The sequence below is a fragment of the Brienomyrus brachyistius genome, chromosome 21, assembly GCF_023856365.1.
Source record: "Brienomyrus brachyistius isolate T26 chromosome 21, BBRACH_0.4, whole genome shotgun sequence".
In the NCBI taxonomy this organism is placed as follows: Eukaryota; Metazoa; Chordata; class Actinopteri; order Osteoglossiformes; family Mormyridae; genus Brienomyrus; species Brienomyrus brachyistius.
This window is the reverse complement of record NC_064553.1, coordinates 7,301,251-7,320,787: the sequence shown is the minus strand read 5'-3', so window position 1 is coordinate 7,320,787 and position 19,537 is coordinate 7,301,251. Positions and strand designations below refer to the sequence as shown.

Below are 19,537 nucleotides of genomic sequence, written 5' to 3'. Positions count from 1 at the left end.
GGCCCCTTCCTGTCTGGAAGTCCTGCCCCCCCCCCCCCCCCCCCCACACACACGCACAGACACGCCTTATCTTCTGGCAGCTTTAGCACAGGATAAGGACCCCGGTTTTGCTTAAACTGAAAACGACGAGGGATTTTTCTTGGAAGGGACTCATTTAGCAAAATCACGGGCTGGTGACTAAGTGAGAGGTTCCCTCCAGAGATCCCAAATCTTTGTTGTGACTCCAAACTCCCATTCCTCCCTCTCTCTCTCACTCGCTCTCTCTCTCTCGCTCGCGCTCTCTCTCTCCCACAAACACACACACACCACACACACAAACACACTCATGAGAGTTCACTGTCTGCTTATCTACAAGCACCTCTCCAAAATGAATGTACTCTCCTCTGATTAACTGATTAACTGGCTCTGGGTGTCTCTTAGCTTACGACAAACCTACAGAACAGCTCCTTTCGTAAACACAGAACTTGCCTATTTTTGGCTCAAAAAAACATGCAGGAAAACAGCCTATTAAAAGCATCCAATTCAGATTTATTTTTGTACGTGGAGATTTTTCTTCTTTCTTTCACATCGCATGAAACGAGGCAGCTGAGCCGATTTCTTAAAACGCATCTCTGTGGGCAAAACCTTAAATTCCAAATTACACCAGCAAAGGCATCATCTTTCATTCCCCCGCTTGTTTACTTTTACTGTAATTGCGTATTTCTGCAGTGCATATTGGTAAATGAGGAAATCAATGGTGTCCTATTAAGGGGAAGGCTTCCTTCGGTGAGAGATAATGGCGACTGACAGCAGCCAACCATCAGATTAATGGATAGTTTTAACAGATTCACCGGCCCTTTCAAACACCCCCCCCCCCCCCCCCCCAATTCATTAGGCTGGATCCTGCGGTACTTCACTCACAATATCAACAATTGTTCAACGTCGCAAATGATATGAAAAATTGGAGAAACCCCTCCCACCCAAGTTTTACACTAACACTCGTATGACGTTACGCGCAGATCTAAAGTGAAATCTCGAAGAGCCCGCAGTGAGTCAGCGCTCCATGTTCTGCCTTATTCAGATCCGTGACATCAGCGACTAAATGAAGACCGAGTCGCTGAATCACACAGACCCCAATCGTGCCGTTTCGGTGGTCGGCCTAACCCTTGCAGGAATATATAGAGTGATTATGCATATCACTATTAACCTACACGTTTACCAAGGTCACTTCCAGATGAGCACAAATCATGCAGAGAAACGGAGGAATCGCATCACGTGGGCGGAGCAAAGGCCGTGTAACGGGGCGTCCGAAAAGATGCGGTCTTGGCGATAGGCTAGCACACGTTAAATACAAGGGCAGCCTTCGAATGCAGAGCCTCTCTCCCCATGACAACCACGGTGCCAGCAAGGCATTCCTTAATCCCCCGGGTTCAATGTTTATGAAGGGGAGGGGCTGGATACGGGAGGGGGGGGGGAGAGAGAGAGCGAGCTAGAGGCAGACCCCATCCTGCGCCGAATATTGTGTTTGGGTGAGGGGGCAGTGGGATCATAACAGTCTTGCCTAAATGCTAAGCCAAGTTGGGGGCCACAGTGTCTTGACACGACACAAGGAACAATATGCAGCTTGGCTGAGAGCCCGTGGGGGTTCGGGAGGTCAGAAGTATCTCCTTAACATACGGCACAAAGGACTTTGCATGTTTATGTCCATCATTCGAATAAAAGACATTAAATAAGTGGAGGCCTCATTAAAGCTAGTTTTACATCGGTCAATGTATATATGTACATTTTCCCCTCAAGAGCTATTCCAAAATGCGACTGATTATTACATGTTAGCTAGCTAGTGATGTCACATCCTGTCTGTCGTGACGTGCAAGCGTGAATGGTGTGTGTGTGTGTGTTTATTTTTTATTTGGTGCTTTTCTCAGCAATAACAGAAAGTATCTTCAGCTCCAAGGTTTACTCCTTGGAAGGACTTCACCGGCAAATTGTCACATTGAATATATACTTTACTTGTTAACCAACACAAAAATTTAGCGTTACTTGGGAAGCCGCAGGTAACGGACTCAACGGACTTAAGATTCACTTTCCTTACCAAACCCGCAAGCTTTAATCAGATACCACAACCCCATAACTGTTGCAGCTCCTCCCATCTTAAGCAATCTGTGGTGTTTTTTAAACCCAAAAGACATTTGATGTCATTCATTGCACCTGTTCTGCACAACGCTGCTTGTGTTACTACAATATGTCTCTCCGATGTATTTTTTTCTTAAGCCAAGTCGTAGGAGCTTGATTAAAGAAGTTTTCCTGTAACCAGGGGACGATTTCAGCCCTGTGTTTGACCATCTAGCCTAAGAAGTGCGAAGGACATGAGCTTGTATTTAACTAGCCGACCAAACACTGTACGTCTGATTCAGACCGGCCTCGTGAAATTCCGAGCTTCACCCTACAAGCTGTTACTGAAGCATTCATGTCGAAGTGCAGAGCGCTGGATTTAAAAATATGGACGGTGGCTGCAAATCTGCCCGTGAAGCCCCGTGGGACAGCTGTAAATCCATCAGCGAGGCTTATGTACAGGGTACGGGGGAAGTTCTGCTCTCTTAACTTCGCTATCAGCATAAATGTCCAAATAAACATTAAGGGTGGTCTGCTCTGGGCGGCAGGAAAATGTAAGACACATGTACATTTTTAATCACTCCCAGATTTGTATTTTTTTTTTTTTTTAGAATTACACAAAAACGTGAGAAGTACCATGTGAAGTGGAAGGACTCCATGTCTGCCGTCTTGGTATTAACAACAGACTTCTTTTTTCTATCCATCTCCCATTCTGATTTTCTTCACTTAAAGGTATATTGAAGGTGTTTTCATTTTTGTTGCACCGTGCGAAATAGTTTTTTTCTATTTTAATTTTGAATTTACTGGCTCAGAACAAGCTTTGATTAAAAAAAAAAAAAAAAGTGTGTTTTTCAGATGTAACACTGAGCGCATATAATATCGGGGAGGATTTCTTATATGGTGAAAAATCAAATAAATGGCAGGATATTTATGAGCTGCTGATACAGACAGTATCAGTTCCAGCAATACAGAAGTAAGACGCTGATGGACAGGCTTGGCAAATGACACATAGTAGCATGAACACAAAAAAAGCCCGTTTTTGTTTTCAAAAGTTTAACGTGATTTTTAGCGTCAAAACGGCGTGAAAAGAGATTTATAAAAGATGTACGTCAGCATTGTTCTCCCCCCCCCACCCACCCATAAATTTCAAATTGTTTATCTGTAAGTTTAATTATTCAGACATACAATACTGTAGTATTAAGATTAAGAGGCAGGGAGATGATATATTACCCTACGTAACTTTAGAATATTATTCTTAAAAATATGGTTATTACTAATTAAAAATACAGCGAACCCCCAGACTAACAGGAACTCAACCTGTCAAAGCGTCAAACAAAATACCTGCTGGGTCGGGTCTTTGTGGTGGTTCTTATTTCATCTCAGTTACTCGCTTTAACCGGCCTAACAACCATTAATCTGTACTATTATACCATCCCCCCTAGAAAGAAACGCATATGTGAAATATTACTGCCAGAATAGAAAGTGAAATCACACCAGTCAGCAACCATACCTCAAATGTACAGTTACGGTTAAAATTAACCAGTTATGGAGCTAATTTTGGGTGGGTGGGTCAGCGCAGAGCAGGAACGCAGCACGGGAGCCTCGGAAACCCAATGCGACGTCCCTGCAGCAGATGCAGGGGCTGCGGCCTTCTCCGGAGGCTCTGTTGTTTCAGAGCAACTTTGAAGAAGAGGAAGAAAGCCAGGGTACGATTGTTTGTGAGGGGGTCTGAAGCCGAGCCCCGGATGGCGTCCTGTGGAGCGCGTGGCTCTTCTGACTCTCTAAGGCCGCTCCTCTGCCCCACGCGTTCAAACTGCCCCCACCGCTCAGTACTGCCCCACAAAGGCAAAACACAGTAACTACGCTGACACCAAAACTGAGAAAAAGGGCTTTAAAGTTTTTCGACTTTCTAGGCAGGTACGTGACGGTGTACTTACCTGAGATAAAACAGGCGCCTAACAGACCTGATTTCGGTAATACAGGTTTTGGTAAAACATGCAGTTATGGTGTTTTGCCACTGTGTGGCAGTATCACAGTCCTGTCTTCACGTACAGATGGATGCTGTTAACTTCAGCTATTCAGGTTAACTGTCAACCTCAGAGGTATAACGACAGGATGCCCACAGGGACTCAAACGTTTAGCCTTTTGGCCACAAGGCCTACTGCTGTTTATGGTTTCGCGAAGAAAAACACTTCCTGTAATAAAATTTCTAAATAAGACAGCACTGCAACCCTTATCTAGTCAGTCAGTAATATTCCTCATACCATTATAAAAACTGAAATGATCCATTTCAGTTTCCGTAAACTACACGACACATGCAGCGTCAGAACACAAGGATCTGGAGTTAGTCAGAACTTCTGTCTCTTCGCCTTAACGGGCAGTTCTGCTTCATATGTAAAATGGCTCTTAAATTAATTGAATGCAAGCCAATTACATTAAATGGGCAAAAAACGAGAAAAGGGAAAGAAAATTAGAAGAGTGTAGGAAATAGTTCCTAAACTCATTATTTGCCTGGTTACTTTATCACCCCACACTGAGGGCAATTGCTGTTTGCACAACTATGTAAATTGCCCATCTGCTTTGCATACAATTCACCCTACACAGTCCATCCCATTCAGCCTGTTAATAACTGTAAAAGTTGATTGGGCATGTGAGTTTTTCTGTTCCTAATGTATGTTTGGGAATTAAGAACGATTTTATCTACTTTTAATTAGTATGAAGCCACAGTTTAATTGTTCCGTTTTTTTTTTTTTATCTTCATTTTTGATGGCAGGAGGGTGTGGGTGTGTGTGTGCGCGTGGGGGGGGGGGGGGTTATGTTAGTGCCCCCGTGAGTTGTTTCCTGGAATTTCCAGGGGTAAACGAGCAAGTTTAACCAGACGACACTTGATCGTCATATCGGCAACACTTTTTTTTTAGCCCACCAGAGTAGTTCTCCTTTCTTGCCCATTGATTACACGAGCGAGGAAAGTACGTCACGTCACGATCGTGTTGGCCGTGGGTCGCAAAATCCATACTCGGTCCGTTTCCTCGTTTAAAACATATGTTATGGTTAACGGGGACATCCTGGATTACATTAATACTGCGCAGGGCTGTACACAAGAGACAAATAAATTCAATAAACAAATAATATTTAAACATATGAAACTATAACGGCACTATCAAGAGCTGCAACACAATGCACAGACCTCCATTTATGTGAAAAACTGGAAGAAAGCTGCATTTTAAATGAGACGATTGGTCCGTAAAGAGGTACTGAAATAGAAAGTAGACAGTTCTGGGAACATGCCATCTGTTCTCAGCTATGGTTACCAGTCTATCTGAATCATTTCCTTCCCCCTCGTTCTGATAAAGACTATTAACGGTTTTTCTCTTTGGTGGCCTGCTGTCCGAGCGATTTATTTATTTATTTTTTTCATTTCAGCAAATCTATAGACGAAGTTTCGTGAAAATGTCCTGACATCCCGATCACACACGTGTCCTTGTCACGAACATGACAGTCCCTCCAGTGGGGGAAAAAAAAAGCAAACGGGAAGCCTCTTAATTAAAGAAGATAGTCTATTAAGGATGAAATGACCATCATTTATCTACCAAAAGGTAATCCGGTCCATTACCAGCTGGAGCAGAATTTACTGTTGCATCCCCTGGCAAATCTACTGAATCAGATGCACTAAAAATAGGCAACGTGGCGAATTTTACTTCAAAGTGATGACATGAAATGCTGCCTAAATCACACAGTGCACAGGGGTAGCCAGCAAGATGAAAGGGTCTGCACAACAAAGACACAGACGTCGCAATAAAGGAACGTCTGCTCCAATGAGGTGTTTTGGCTACACGTCTTCCCTAAGTGTGTAATTCAGAAAGGCAAAGACGGGAAAAGCTATGTAAAGAGCCACAGACAGAGTGGGGGTGGGGGGGGGATTTGACGAGGCCTGGTGGTCTGCACTTAGACCATAGCCTTTGATCCTTGACTAAATTAACTGCGCGTCTCGTTTGAACGAGGTTAAGATGATGCATTATGGCAGGAAACTGCCCCATACAAATGATACATGTGCCCTAACAATTCTGCCTCATGTCACACGAACCAATGCATAAGATCTGTTCTGCACCTATATTACAAGGTTTACGTTACATTTTCCTCCACCATGCTGGTGCAAACGGATACAGCTCTTTGATCCGCATGCTACAAAGATCCAAAATGGGAACCCGCAATTTCTTATGGCTGTCAGCTGTTTTTAGATTTAACTTCCCTATAATAGCAAAATATTAAGAATTAGTCTGGTGAAAAAAGAAAAAAAAAAACCTTTCTTTAAAGCATTTCTTTTACAAAGGCTCAGTTTCTCCAGTAGGGCAAGAATACATTCTGAAAGAGGCGTTAGTTCCTCCCTGCATGCTACATATTAGTAACGTCCTTTTATGGGATGCAAAGCAGCTAATGACCCAGAACTGATATAGCTAAGCTGTTCCTGGCAGTCAAACAAGAAAGGGTCAGTAATCTAATATATTCTTTATGCACAACCCAGATGGGGGCAAATACAGTTGGCGGTAGGTACATTATGGATCCTTCTGTACCAATTTAGTCCCCGATTTAATGAGGGAGAATGTTGGCTCATATTGACTCTCCGCGTGCACATGCCACCAGACCTCGACGAATGACAAAGACAGCGCTAAAGACTCCCGATTTCTTGGGAAATCCTGCCGGGGGGGGACTCTGCCCTCCTGCAGAAGGTTCCCCGCACAGTGTTTACGTGGAGAGTTTGAGCGACGGCCTATTTTCGTATGCTGAGGAGATGTGTTTATCCATAGCAATCTGGAAATTCATATGCTTTGAAACTCTCTCTGAGACCCTCTGGGACTTCAGTCAGTCTCCTTGACCACTGTTCCTCTTGTCATCCTATAAATTTCCCAGCCCTGCTTAAAATCTATCTCCCACTCGACACCTATTAAATTCGACCACAATTCAGTACGACGAAGACAGTCAGCGTAAGGTTATCTTACAGACTGGTCTCGTTAGGCCGTGTGTGACCTAGGAAGGTTTACTTTTAGCATGTACAGGTCATCTATCTCCTCGGAAGCCCCCCATATGTAGGCAGAAATCGGAGTTCAAATTGAAGCGTATTAGAGTGTTTCTCATGCCAAAACACGCAACTAGTGACCACTGAAAAAATGTGTGATATTTATGTATTTTAATAGAGGTTGTTTTCAGTGGGTGATCAAGGCACGTAATCACAAGGTGTTTCTCAATACTGTGGCACAGGTGTCAACTCAGCAGTAGGGTGAACCGGCACCAGTAAGAAACTCACGTTTGCTGACAAGGCACGAGGGTGACACAGAAAATAATTTCCAGAGCAATGGAATTGCCGGGGATGATTCCCGAGGGCTGTGCCACCTCTACATAGGTAAATGGTAGGGGGCTTGTTGAGTGGATGACAAAAAACGAGGAGAGGAAAGGGGGGCCAATCCTTGTCAGGATACCCCTTTAATGAGTTGACGTTTGGGATGGCTGGCTTTAGAAAAGGCCTCGCAGCAGTCAGGTACGACATGAGCTTACGGTAAAAGTACCGGTTGACAATAAACAAAAAAAAAGCCAGACCTTGTTAAAAAGAGGAGGTGGGACCGTCCACACAGTGTGCTTACTAAGGCAGTTTCCCATTGTAAATGGAAAGGTGCCCAACCTTTTCATCTCCCTCCCCCTTAAAACGGTCTTTTGTCTTCCCCGAAATTGCACGGAACGGTAATCAAAGGGATTCACTGTTAGCGCGGCGTGGAAGAAGGTAAAGAAAGAAAGGGGGGAGAAAAAAAAGGGACCAAACTAGAATCTGTGTGTGAATGAGGAACAGGAAGCCAGAGTGGCTGGCTTGTAAAATGAATGTGGCTTCAGAGCAGTTATTAAATCTAAGGAGGAAGAGCCAGACGAGGCTGACTAGCAATTAGCTTTGGTGGCCCAAGCAAGACCCATTCCCCAGCGAAGGAATCTGGGTGCCGTGTTTATAAACCAGCTCCCCCCCCCTTCTGACAGCCAGAAAAATGGAGAATTCTGTGATGAAAAAAAAAAATGATTACACCCTTATTGCCGTCTATTTTTTATATCCCTCCAGTTCCAGCCTGTCTGACCACTTGACAGACTAGAAATTATTTTGTCACTTTTAGCAAGGATAAAATACGGGCTCGGAAGAGCGAAATGGCACCAGGATAAAATCAGCACTAATTTCCACTTGCATGTGAAATTAGAATAATTTGGAAGCATTTTGATCAAAATTGGCAGAATAATAGATTTTTTGTGTCCCGCCGAACAAGAGCTGAAATGAAATAGCATGCGAAGGTTTTACCTTGTAAGTGCAGAGAATAAAACAAACTGAAAAAAGGTTTATGATCATTTTCCTGCATTAAACATGAAATTAGCCCATTTAAATGACTGTACAATAATGAGGGTATGACAAGTAAAAAATTTAATGCCAATAGAAATAAAAACGTGATTATAGAATGTGCTTACATTAAGGTTACCATCACATGTAGTGCATTGATACTTTGTACCATAGAACAATACAGTTGTAATTTTCATACCTCATTTTCATATTGGATCAAGGCAATGCACACATTGTTTCACGCATCCTGAATACGCCACGCTATCCGTCCCTCCCACTGACAACCTGGGTACACAAGAAGACAAGGGAATGACAATAGGTATTGTGGGTGAGATGGCTATAGGAGGAACCTCCTGCTTTGGCGCGACGTCCTTTGGTATCCCTGTACGATTGTTATTGCCACGTCAATCATCGCGCGGTTGAGGTGAGTGGATACACAGAATAGCGGCATTGTGATAAATAACAGAACTTAGCCAATAAACACCTCTTTCACACTCACTTGAATCTCAGACAAAGAAACATCTAATATCTGAGAGCACCAAGATATTCCTGAAGTGGTTACTTAGTCAGAAATATCCCATCTCTGTTCTGATGTAGCCTGTTATTCAGATATGCCACGCAATAAGTGAAATAGATTAACAAGCTACATGCAGTAAATTACTAAAAAGACAATAGATTAAGCTATATCGTTAATTCGGTAATGCCAGCTCGTGTTTCATAAACCTGTTAACAGAATACAATCAGCTATCAGTCTCCATTGTGTACCGTTACTAGTGAAAGTAGTTCCCGTATTCCTGATTTTTGTCTGCCTACCACACCCTCAAGATGGTGACTTTAGCAGCTAGCACCCATCGCTCCGACAAAGGGAGCCGTTCCGGAAAACATCCGGAGCTTTCCATCACTCCTCTGCTTAGCAGCGTTTGACAACTCTGGCACTTGATATCCCCCCTGGCCACGAGAGAGCGTATCCGGCACAATTTAGAATGATAACAGCACCAAAGGAGGGGGTGAGGGGAGTGTGTGTGTGTGGGGGGGGTTTGTAGACTACATTTGCAGTTATTGCATTTGCGGGCCGCATCCTCACTCGAGCACAATGTTTCAAAAGCATCGAAATTCCTGTAGGTAAGGCAACAGACATCACGGGTGCTTTTAATGAGAAGGAGCTACGCAAGGAACGGGCATCCAGCTTCCGAGTTCTGCATGTTCGAGATTGCAGATTGCATGAATAAAATTTCCGGGGGGCGGGCAGGGGGGGCATACTGAAAGGTTCCTCTTTGTGATTCTCAGTGCACGTTTCTCCATATCTAAACCGAGTTCAGACACCCTCCTGTCCTCCTCAAAACGAAAGAATGTAGGGGGAGAAGAAGGAAAACGAGAGAATGAATCATGACTGTGCCTTATGTCGCCCTTTTGTGTATCTCTGGTTTTTGCGTGTCATCGCAGGCCTGGGGGGGGGAGGGGTCTCCCAGGCTCGTTCTGAGCTTCTCCCATTTCTGCACTTTTCTGCCTAGTCAGCAGTACTGGGGAGTCTTCTAGACGGACCACAGCAATAGATCTAAAGGCAATGGCTAGCAGCCCACAGACAAAATTACAAACACAAAGCGGCAAAATAATAAAAAAAAAGGAGGGGGGGGGGACTGAATCCACGTGGCACCAAATCTGGAAAACGAAATTACGCAGGCTTCAACTCCGTGGCCTCCACATGGAGATGTCTGAGAAAGCCCAGATGAGAAGCATCTCAGGAACTTCCTTAACCAACCATTTTTAAAAGATATAGAACATCCTTTTAAAATTACAGGAAAACAATCAGATAACTAGAAACTGCATTAGCTTTAATTAGGTTTCGTCTCTCAAGTATTAAATCACCAACTAATACCCAATGACATGTTTCATTTCCACTGCTTGCTACACAAGCTCTAAGCTTGTTTCAGTACATGCATTTTGTTCGGTGCTTAATATTACCCACACGAGTGCTGAATCACCTGTCCCTTTAAGTTTGCGATATGCCGGCTGATTCTTCAGATCACTGCCTGGATGATCTCTGACGGATGGCCATTCTGACTTGCACAATACATTCCCATCAATATGCAACACAGTTTGTGAAATGTCCAATACTGCTACGCTGTGAGAATCCGCTAATTTTATCAGCAGTCGGTTTGTAAATGCATATTTTGGTCACTTATCCACAATGCTATAATTATTACCCATTGGCTTAATAACATCACACATGCAACAGGCTGGTCTGTTATTACAGAATGACTGTTACATTCTGTGTGCTTCAGACGCCAGTACCTTGTTATTTAAGTTCAACAGATGCTAAAAATAACTGCATAAATCTTTTAAACATACCTTCTCTGAGACTCAGCTGTCTGAAGTTAACTATGGGATGCTTAAAAATCAGTGGGGCATAAAGGAGGACAAACTGCAAGGAAGAAAAGCCGGATTCTCATCCTAAATGCACAACTTTCTACACCACTATGGAAAGGTACAGGACCAGGCTCGCTCCTGGGATGTGAACTGAAAACCATCTGGTGCATGTCCTTAACCACCCTAGTGCTGCCTACTGGGATATGAAATCGCAAAAAATACATTTGCGAAGTAGGAATATTACGACATACATCCCAGCCACCAGTGTGATTTAAAATCGCAATACAAAATAAATTCATACAAGAATATACAGAATTACAAGTAAATGTTAAAAACACCTTTTGACGAATCTGAGGGTGAGACAACATGTTATTTAAAGCACGTTTTCTGTTGCGGGGGCCTTGACTGAAAATACAGAGGTTGTCATCACTAATCTATACCATCACCACACAAATGGCTGCCCCCCCCCCCCCCCACAAAGAAAACAGCACAAAAGACCTCCAATCTGTCAGAGTATGTTCCACGGCACACCGAGGTCTGTGCAGTCACACCACCCGGAGACCTCCACGATGGGGGGCAGGAGGCCACCGTGTACGGAGCTGCGGCCCGGCAAAAAAATGTGACGTGAAGAGTGCAGAAGGGTGGCAGTAAAGAATGACCTCACCCCGTCTTGCCAACCCCCCCCCCCCCCGCCCCCCGCCAAAGCTACCAAAATTAGCTGCTCCACATTTTTCCTTGCAATTCAAACAGGAAGTGGTGCATTTCTGTTTATTTTCGTACCGTACAGAAGGAACGAGAGTACTGGTACCCCCTCCCTCGCATCCGTGTTCAGCTATGCCGGAATACAGAGGGATCGGTCCGAGGATAAACAACCTTTCCAAACAGCCAGCTCCACCGACACGGAGGGGGGGGGCATTCCGAGAGGACCTCGGAACCCTGAGGCTGTCTGCCAGTTCCGCTTTCAAAACGATGGCAGGTGGGGTACGCACAAAATCCGAAACGACAGAGAGAAACTGAACGGGTGCCGAAGTAAGAGCGTTCACTGGCATTCTCCGACTCTGCCAGGGTCACTGGCACTGGATTACTCCAGGACACACTTCTCACATAAATCACGTGAACAGAAACCGGTGAGAATCAAAGACGAGTTCCGCCTGCTGTTGGCGATATGTAGCCTCAGGAGCGGCTCCGTGTGAAAGAAAAGGCGCTCGGCGGATATTGTTCGGCAGGTATGGTGTAATGTATCGGGACGCGGGAGTAGCTATTATAGGGCTGCACAAAAGGGCAGCGTCGGGCCGAGACAAAGAGACACCCCCAAGCTCTGGGCAGCGGCGGGGGGGGGGGTTTTGTCAAGGTCGAGCCATTTCAAGGAGCCAGTGCATTTCCGCAGGCTCTCGGCTTGTGGGGTGATGGGGCAAGTGCAGACAGGGCCCCCGCCCCCTCCCTACCCGCTAATCAGGTCACGAGCCCCCAGAGATTACCGGGGATCTCGTCTTTCGCGTAGTTTCCGGGGTTTTATGGCGAGCGTACTGAAGAAATGAGCCGCCCCCTCCCCCGCCAAACCGAAAAGACCTCGCCGCTGATCCGAATCAATTCATCACGTAGGAACTAATTATCACGATTTCCGTAATGCACTGGTACGTTACGCGTGTCACCCCCGCTGCTGCCAAGGAGCACCCCGCCTGGTCGGGAGTCATGTGACCCATAATTACGAACAATTCAGAATTAATGTTCCAATTGCGCGCCTGGAGCAGAATGATGGGAATCAAAACTCGATTATGTTAGATCGCCGCCGCAAATGGGCTCGAAAACACTTAGCGCGTCTTAATAGCACTTTCAATCTTTTTAAACTTTTAACAGTTTTATTTTAAAAAAAAAACATGGGGTTTCGTGGCGGAGAGTGGAGGGGGGAGGCGATGTGGAATCATTAAATTCACCAATCCATACAGCAGCTGATTATGTTGAAGTTTAACATCAATACTTAAAGATATCAGCATCCGGTGTCCATAAATCTGCCAGTCATCACACCTGTAGTACATCCAGTTAGCCGCTGCTCAATTCACACACCACGTCTGGATATTAAAAGTCAGTCCTCTGGCTTTTGGCACTGAAGACACCCATTTCCTTCTGCTTATAAAAATATGAACACATCACCATTCCCCTCTTTCCCCCACTAACCTGTCAGGCAATGCAATCTGTGCACATGGATGGAAGATGCAGCGCAAGCTTTGAATGCATCACACAGCAAAATGTAGCTCAGCGGATGTGACAGTAATGAAAGAGAGACCCCCCCCCAACACCTATAACAGCATATACGCACAGTGCTGCTGTTCCCCAGATTCTATGTCTTAAAAAAAACTAAGTAACTACATAAAAATGTCTGAAATGAGCTTTCAACTTCGGTTTGGGCCAAAAAAAAAAAGAATCCTCTGTTTCAATCGCATTTATTTCCTTTTTTAGAATATTACACTATACAGTAGTACTGAATTTAAAAATAGCAGGTTTGAGCTAATCCTAGTCCTGTGTTTAACTCTAGGGGGAAAAAAAATTATTATGACGAGGAAGTGAGACCCCCTCTTTCTTCCATATCCCTTAAAGGCACAGGCTGTTCCACACAGGCCCCGCCCCCCCTTTCCCGACCCCGCCCCTGTCACCGGTGGCTTCCCACATCAAGGGGGAGGGGGGGGACCTCCGCAGTCATGTGGCGTGGAACAAAATGGCTGTTTTGGGGATGCGAGCTGTCGTTTAGGAGACGCTCGTTCCGCACAGAGTTAAATCCAGGGCCTGGAAAAATAAATCATGTGTTACAATGAGCAGCTCTCAAGCTCGGGATCGTCACCACGTGCACAATAGGGTTCACCTAAAAAAAGGGGAAGGAAAACCACAGGAGCAAATGAATGAAAAGCCTAAATCACGCTACAGCTGATGTCCTTATACGGCAAAGGGTTTGTCACGATTACTGCCGACTTTAATAGCCTCGTCCACAAGTGATAAATCACTGTTGATTTCTTTGATAGACCGGCAGTAGCCTACAATTTCGCCTCCTCTCCTGATCTGACTAAAACAACCATATTCTCCCAAAGCTGCGCACCTCCTATGTGAATTGTTTTTTTTTTTTTTTAATCACTCTGAAATAACGCAGAATTAAAACGATCATCCCAAGTTCAGACAATGGGGATTTAATTCTCCGCATCACATCCCTTCTCTCTATACACACAGCAGGGGTTTCGCTTGAAAATCCTCCACCTCCTCGGTCTCTGGCCTCATTCTGCGAATCCGCGTCCCCCCATCTCCACGGCGACATTACACGCTCCTGGGCCCAGCATCGCATTTAGCGCGGCGCCTACATGTGTTATTACTCAAAGCCAGTAGGAGGGCTATACTATAACAAGCAGCAGGGAGACTTGAGACGAAACGGTCTGAACACTACTTCTATGTACGGCCAACACAGTAAGAGTGAGCTTCAACCACCTATAGTATATTTTAATACAGGATTTTAATATATATTTTAGTGTATATATTTACAGAATTCACCACTCATTTCATGGATTCTTCCCCTCGCTTTGTAATCCTGGCCTCGTCCAAAAAGAGTTGAGGAAGTTCAGTATCCAGTATACCCTTCAAGAGTCAAGCTTCATTAACTCAAGCTGTCCGAGTGGCCTTCTCAAGTGCATGCAACTACTGCAAGATTTCGGGTTTGCTGACGAATGCGGCTGTTGCTTTAAGAGGTTTGGGATAAACGCATATTTAAGAGAATTCGTACATTTATTTAAGGGTGGTTTTATAGATATTCTAAAAAACATTACGGAATCAAAAGATTTTATAAGCAATAGTGCGATAGAAGTCAAGAAAATGACAGTTGACAACTATAATATGTATATGTATCTGAAATCAGGAACTGAAGCATTTAAACGTGTGTGTTTAACAGGCTGGGATAGTTACATTTTACCCGTTTTGATCTCCCAGCACTGGCAGCTGGTTGAGGCCCATATGCTGATTAAAACCTAGACAGTGGCAATCAAAGGCCATCCAAGGAATGTAACAACATCGTCTTGCCTACGGAACTTCAAGCCCTTCAAGGTCAATACGGTTGGCAACACCAGGACCCCCTAAAAAGCTGGAGAATTGATCCCATTCCCCATCTAATGTGGTTCCCCTCAGACTCAGGTTTCCTGTGACCAACGAAAACCGAAAACCTACCCCTGCAATCTGCACTTGATCCCAGACGGCTTCTGGCCGGAATTCTGCTCTCCCAAACAGTGTGCGCTTTCATATCTTATGTATATTTTCTCTGCTACACTCAATTTGACCCCCGCACCTAAAGTTTCACGGCGCATCTGTTTATTATTTATTGTCTCTGTTGACGTAAACGACATCGCTGTCTGTTTTCAACATTCGGATTGGCTCACGGGGCACGAGGCACATAGCGCAGAAGTGTCTTCTGGGTAAATTAATGCAAATGCAAGATGGGGTGGGTAATTGCGTGCAAACGGCCCAGGCACTGACGTCTCGCGTTATCAAGCTGCGCCGCCTGCGCGGAATTAGAGCTAATGTGAAGTGGCTCATTAACTGTACTGCGCGTAACCACTACGCTCGCCTAAGGCCCATAAGTGCATCTATTAGCGAATCTTAATAACACATGGGGAGCCAATCATCAGGTCCGGAGGTGATGTGGCGTGGCACTCTGCTCTTTTCAGAGCCTTTCAGCGTGGTATCGCCTCAAGACAAACATATCAAAAAATACAACACTTGTGTACGTTCCCTTGCTGTGTCCCATCCGGATTCGCTCGCGCATTGTGCGGACCTCCGCCGCGAGAGCGCCACCTGGAACAGGGGAGGGGCACTCGGGGACAAAGGTCATCCTTTCAAGGGTTTCGACTCAACAAGACTTAAACACTCCCAAGTAAGTGCGAACAAAGGGTACCGCTTCATCTCACGACATGCATTCTCCGTCCCAAATCACGAAAATCTAAAGCAACAGCAACCCAGCATAATTCTCCATTTTCTTTTTTCCTTAACCCATTCATGGTACTCCTGTCAGCAACAGAAAGCACGGTCGTAATTTTTATGTTTCGCTCTGGACTGTAACAGTGGCAGCATAGTTTCAGATCAGTATTTGAACTAACCATTATGTCAGTGTTGGCATTAATAAAAATAAAAAAACAAGCAAATCTAAAATTTGACGTTATAAAATAGATTTGTACGATTTCTACCTATTCCAGCAAAACAAAAAAATATGATCTGTAGTCCTGCCACTGCATTCAAAAGTTTTAATTAAATAAATGATGGTTTTGCTAATATTTTCACTCCAAAATATATAACTATATAATTAAAATATAATTAAATATACAAATTTAAAAACAAAAACAATATAAAACAAGTCTTCAGCCCATAGGCAGTGTCAAATTTAAAGCAGACATTTTACTCAAAACGGGCCTTTTAGGAGGTCGTGTACATAAAAGAAATTAAGGACTAACATTTAGCTGGGAAGAAATGATAATCCTGCAATTACTACTTTAAAAGTGAAACTTAACACTGGTACGGCAAGGCAAAGACCTGCTCGTTTTTTGTCAAGCGTCTGGCCAGCAGTGCAGACTTCGCTCCTGAATTCTGGAATGTCAAGACGTTACCGCGAGCAGCCGTTTCCGCGACAACATGGCGGGTCCCGCGTGCACCCTGGGCCACGCCGGCCTTTGACCGCAGTTTCCCCTCTCGCTAGGCCCACTCGACAGTCACCGCCAGAGGGAAAGAAAAAAAAATCAGTGGGCCCCCACCCCTCCGCCATTCAGTTTCAGGTAGCGCGTCTCAGAGTGCGTGAGACCCTAGAACAGCCTGTTTTCTATCTCCTTTGTCACTGCCCTCCGTCGACACATGGCGGACGGGTGGCAGCCATAATGTTCACTTCGAACTGCTGACTTCCAGTCCCGTTTTTCCATCGACTGTGCCGCAATTATGCCGCAATAAAAATGAGCAATAGAGATTTAAATGATCGATACAATAAACACCAGCTCTCCGACTTAAGATCTCAAACCCTAACCGCTCCGCTTCGAACATATTACCTGAATATTTTATAAGCTTACACCAAGCATGTCAGTGCAGAGCAGTCCATTTAATAAAAAACTCGTGAGGCCTAATTTCAGTCCCTAAGGTAGTTCATTGTGACAAAAAAAAAATAAAGGCTATGGAATTTTACATCTGGTTTTGATCAACAGGCAATTAGATATTTTTGTAGCATTTCCTCAACTGATAGTTTTGGAGTATAAATGAGCCGTCCTAAAAAGTGCCTGCGATGCGAAAACATTTAGATTAGCCGACATTTCTCATTTTGTGGCAGGCACAGAGGGTAGCCTTGATGCGTGGGGGCCTACAAAGACTTCACTCACCAGGCCCCTTCCGGTACACATGGCGTATTAGACCCCAAATGTGAGTGCTTACATTTGCTGGAATTATTAAAGAGGCCGGAAGCAAGACATTATCAAAAGGGAAAAGTCCAATCTAAACAATCAGAAGCCATATGCTCATTCGGCTAATAAACAAACACAATTGAGACAAATATACATACATGTGTTTGGAAGGAAGCTGCTTTTACCTAAAGTATAAGTTGTTTTTTTTTTGAGTGGGAGTGAGAGAACATTCAAAAATGATTTAATACTGAGAGGACACAAATTGAAAATGAAAGTAAATCTACAGCTAACCAGTGGACAACGCCATGAACAAAAGAATAGGGCAGTAAGACTCAGTAAAGACTTTATTATAATGTTTACAAAGTAAGCCAGTGAAACCAATTAATGTTTTTTTTTGCCATCGACGGTAATAAGCTAAAAACTATCGCACATTTCTACCTGTTTAATACAGTTCACAATTTAATGTTATTTAATAAAATTTAATAACCTTATTCTTGACTTACGCAGCATACAAGAAATGCTATTGATTTTTAAATCGCGTCCCATTTTTGGCTTTACTGCATGCAGTCGGTCAAGAACATCCGGATACAGGTTCAGACAGACGACACACAACTATCCTGATACCCTTTCTCAGCAGTGCATGGGGGGGACAACAGATCAGATGGGAACAGAAATGAACTACCTCTACTTATTAAACCTCAATTTCCCTTTTTAGTAATTCTATATGCTGCTGATAATATAATATTTATATATGCATGTGCATGTAGAAGTAGTGTAGTATGCAGCCATATGTAAATATAATATATACTCATACATGAAAATATTACACTATATATTGTTCTGGATTTTCAACTGTTTTGAAGCACTACTCTGCTCAAAATTTTCTCCCGGTCCCCAAAAGACAAAGGGACCTGCCTTTGTGTTTCCGCTGCCCTCTATCTCCATATCCGACCTGGACCCTGTGGCGGAATTGGACCTGTGCACGCCGGCATCTTCATTACAGCAAGGGCTAGCACAGTGTCAGAGCAGAGCGAGTCGGGCTTTGCTGATCATTATGTCTCGCCTTCAGGTGTCTTTGCCTGCTGTGGGCGGAGGTGGGGGAGGTGTAGATAACTGAAGTGATAGACAAAGGCGGTGCATGGAGGGTTTTACAAAAAAAAAATGTCTTTTCAAAAACTTTAATTCAGAGACCCTCAACTGGAGTGGGTTTCTGTGCTCTGCATTTCAGTCTAAGCCCCTGATCAGAAGGGAGCAGATTTTTATAAATCCTAACCACAGACATCTGGGACTTCACAAAACTGAGGTATTTGTTCATATTCTAATAAAATATTCATGTGGAAAGATATCTTTTACACCCAGACCTGCATTCCTCTTATGTTTCTCTATATAAAGTGATCACACAGTAGACATTTTCATTCATATTTCAAGGAAAATCAAAGCTATGTGCAAATATGCTTGAGTTTAGAAACTCGCCGTTCACAAGTGCACACTTAGTAAAATTGCCAATAGTTCTCGGAGAAAAGAAAGCCGATATCTGTAAAACGCAATTAAGACCTATTTTTAAATACCGTCTATAGAACAATACCGCATGGACCATTAAGTAACATGAAGCCATGTCCCAGATGGCAACATCACGCCTTTTCGAGACGGACAGGATATACACTTTACAGATATGTGCTGGTATGCCTTTCTATACTTTTGTAAGGGTAATTAGAGCAGCCGAGCCGTGCAGACCCCGCGGACAGCTGAGCGCCCTCCCTTGTAAGAAGGGTCAGTGGGTTCGTCCTGCTTATTTATTTCATAAAACCGCGCCTGTTAGACACCCGCAAGCGAAAAGGCGACAGCAGTAAAAACACACGAATGAATGCAGAATTCTGGAACGGCACTCCTACTAAAGTATATGCAAAGAATGAATGAATGAATAAATTAATTCAATTTAACTATATGAATAGTAATTCGATTACGACTGATTTTAACAAATACTTTATCTGAACTCAACGATGTCTGCCAGCGCAATTTCGGTGGTCTATATGAATCTGTGGTCACATTTCCACATGCAACACGCAGACATATACACCAACTTCAACAGTAGTAATTGTGATCAGTAAGATTAAAAAAAATACTTACAATCCTTTCTCATAACGGCATTTAAAATGCGTCGAGCCGTATGACAGCAGGGGGGGCAAAGTCCATTCGAAAGACATAAAGTAACATAATTTTCTACTGCTTGTACTGATCTCTTTTGATTGCGCTACTTCTGAATTCAGCCGTCCCGTTGCTGTACTTTGGCTCCCGTCTGTGTTTCCAGATTGAA

At 44.0% G+C, this 19,537-nt stretch overlaps 1 long non-coding RNA gene across 2 annotated transcripts in view; it reads right to left on the bottom strand.

Moving 5' to 3' along the window:
- LOC125716682 (uncharacterized) overlaps window positions 1–19,537 on the bottom strand; it is a 25,662-nt gene extending 6,125 nt beyond the window's left edge. Inside the window, exons 1-2 of one of the 2 annotated variants that reach the window (XR_007384377.1) lie at window positions 19,351–19,537; window positions 8,655–8,740 (exon numbers count right to left, since the gene is read on the bottom strand). This is a non-coding gene — a long non-coding RNA (uncharacterized LOC125716682). The remainder of the gene's footprint in view (window positions 1–8,654; window positions 8,741–19,350) is intronic. The other variant, XR_007384376.1, reaches the window with a different exon arrangement.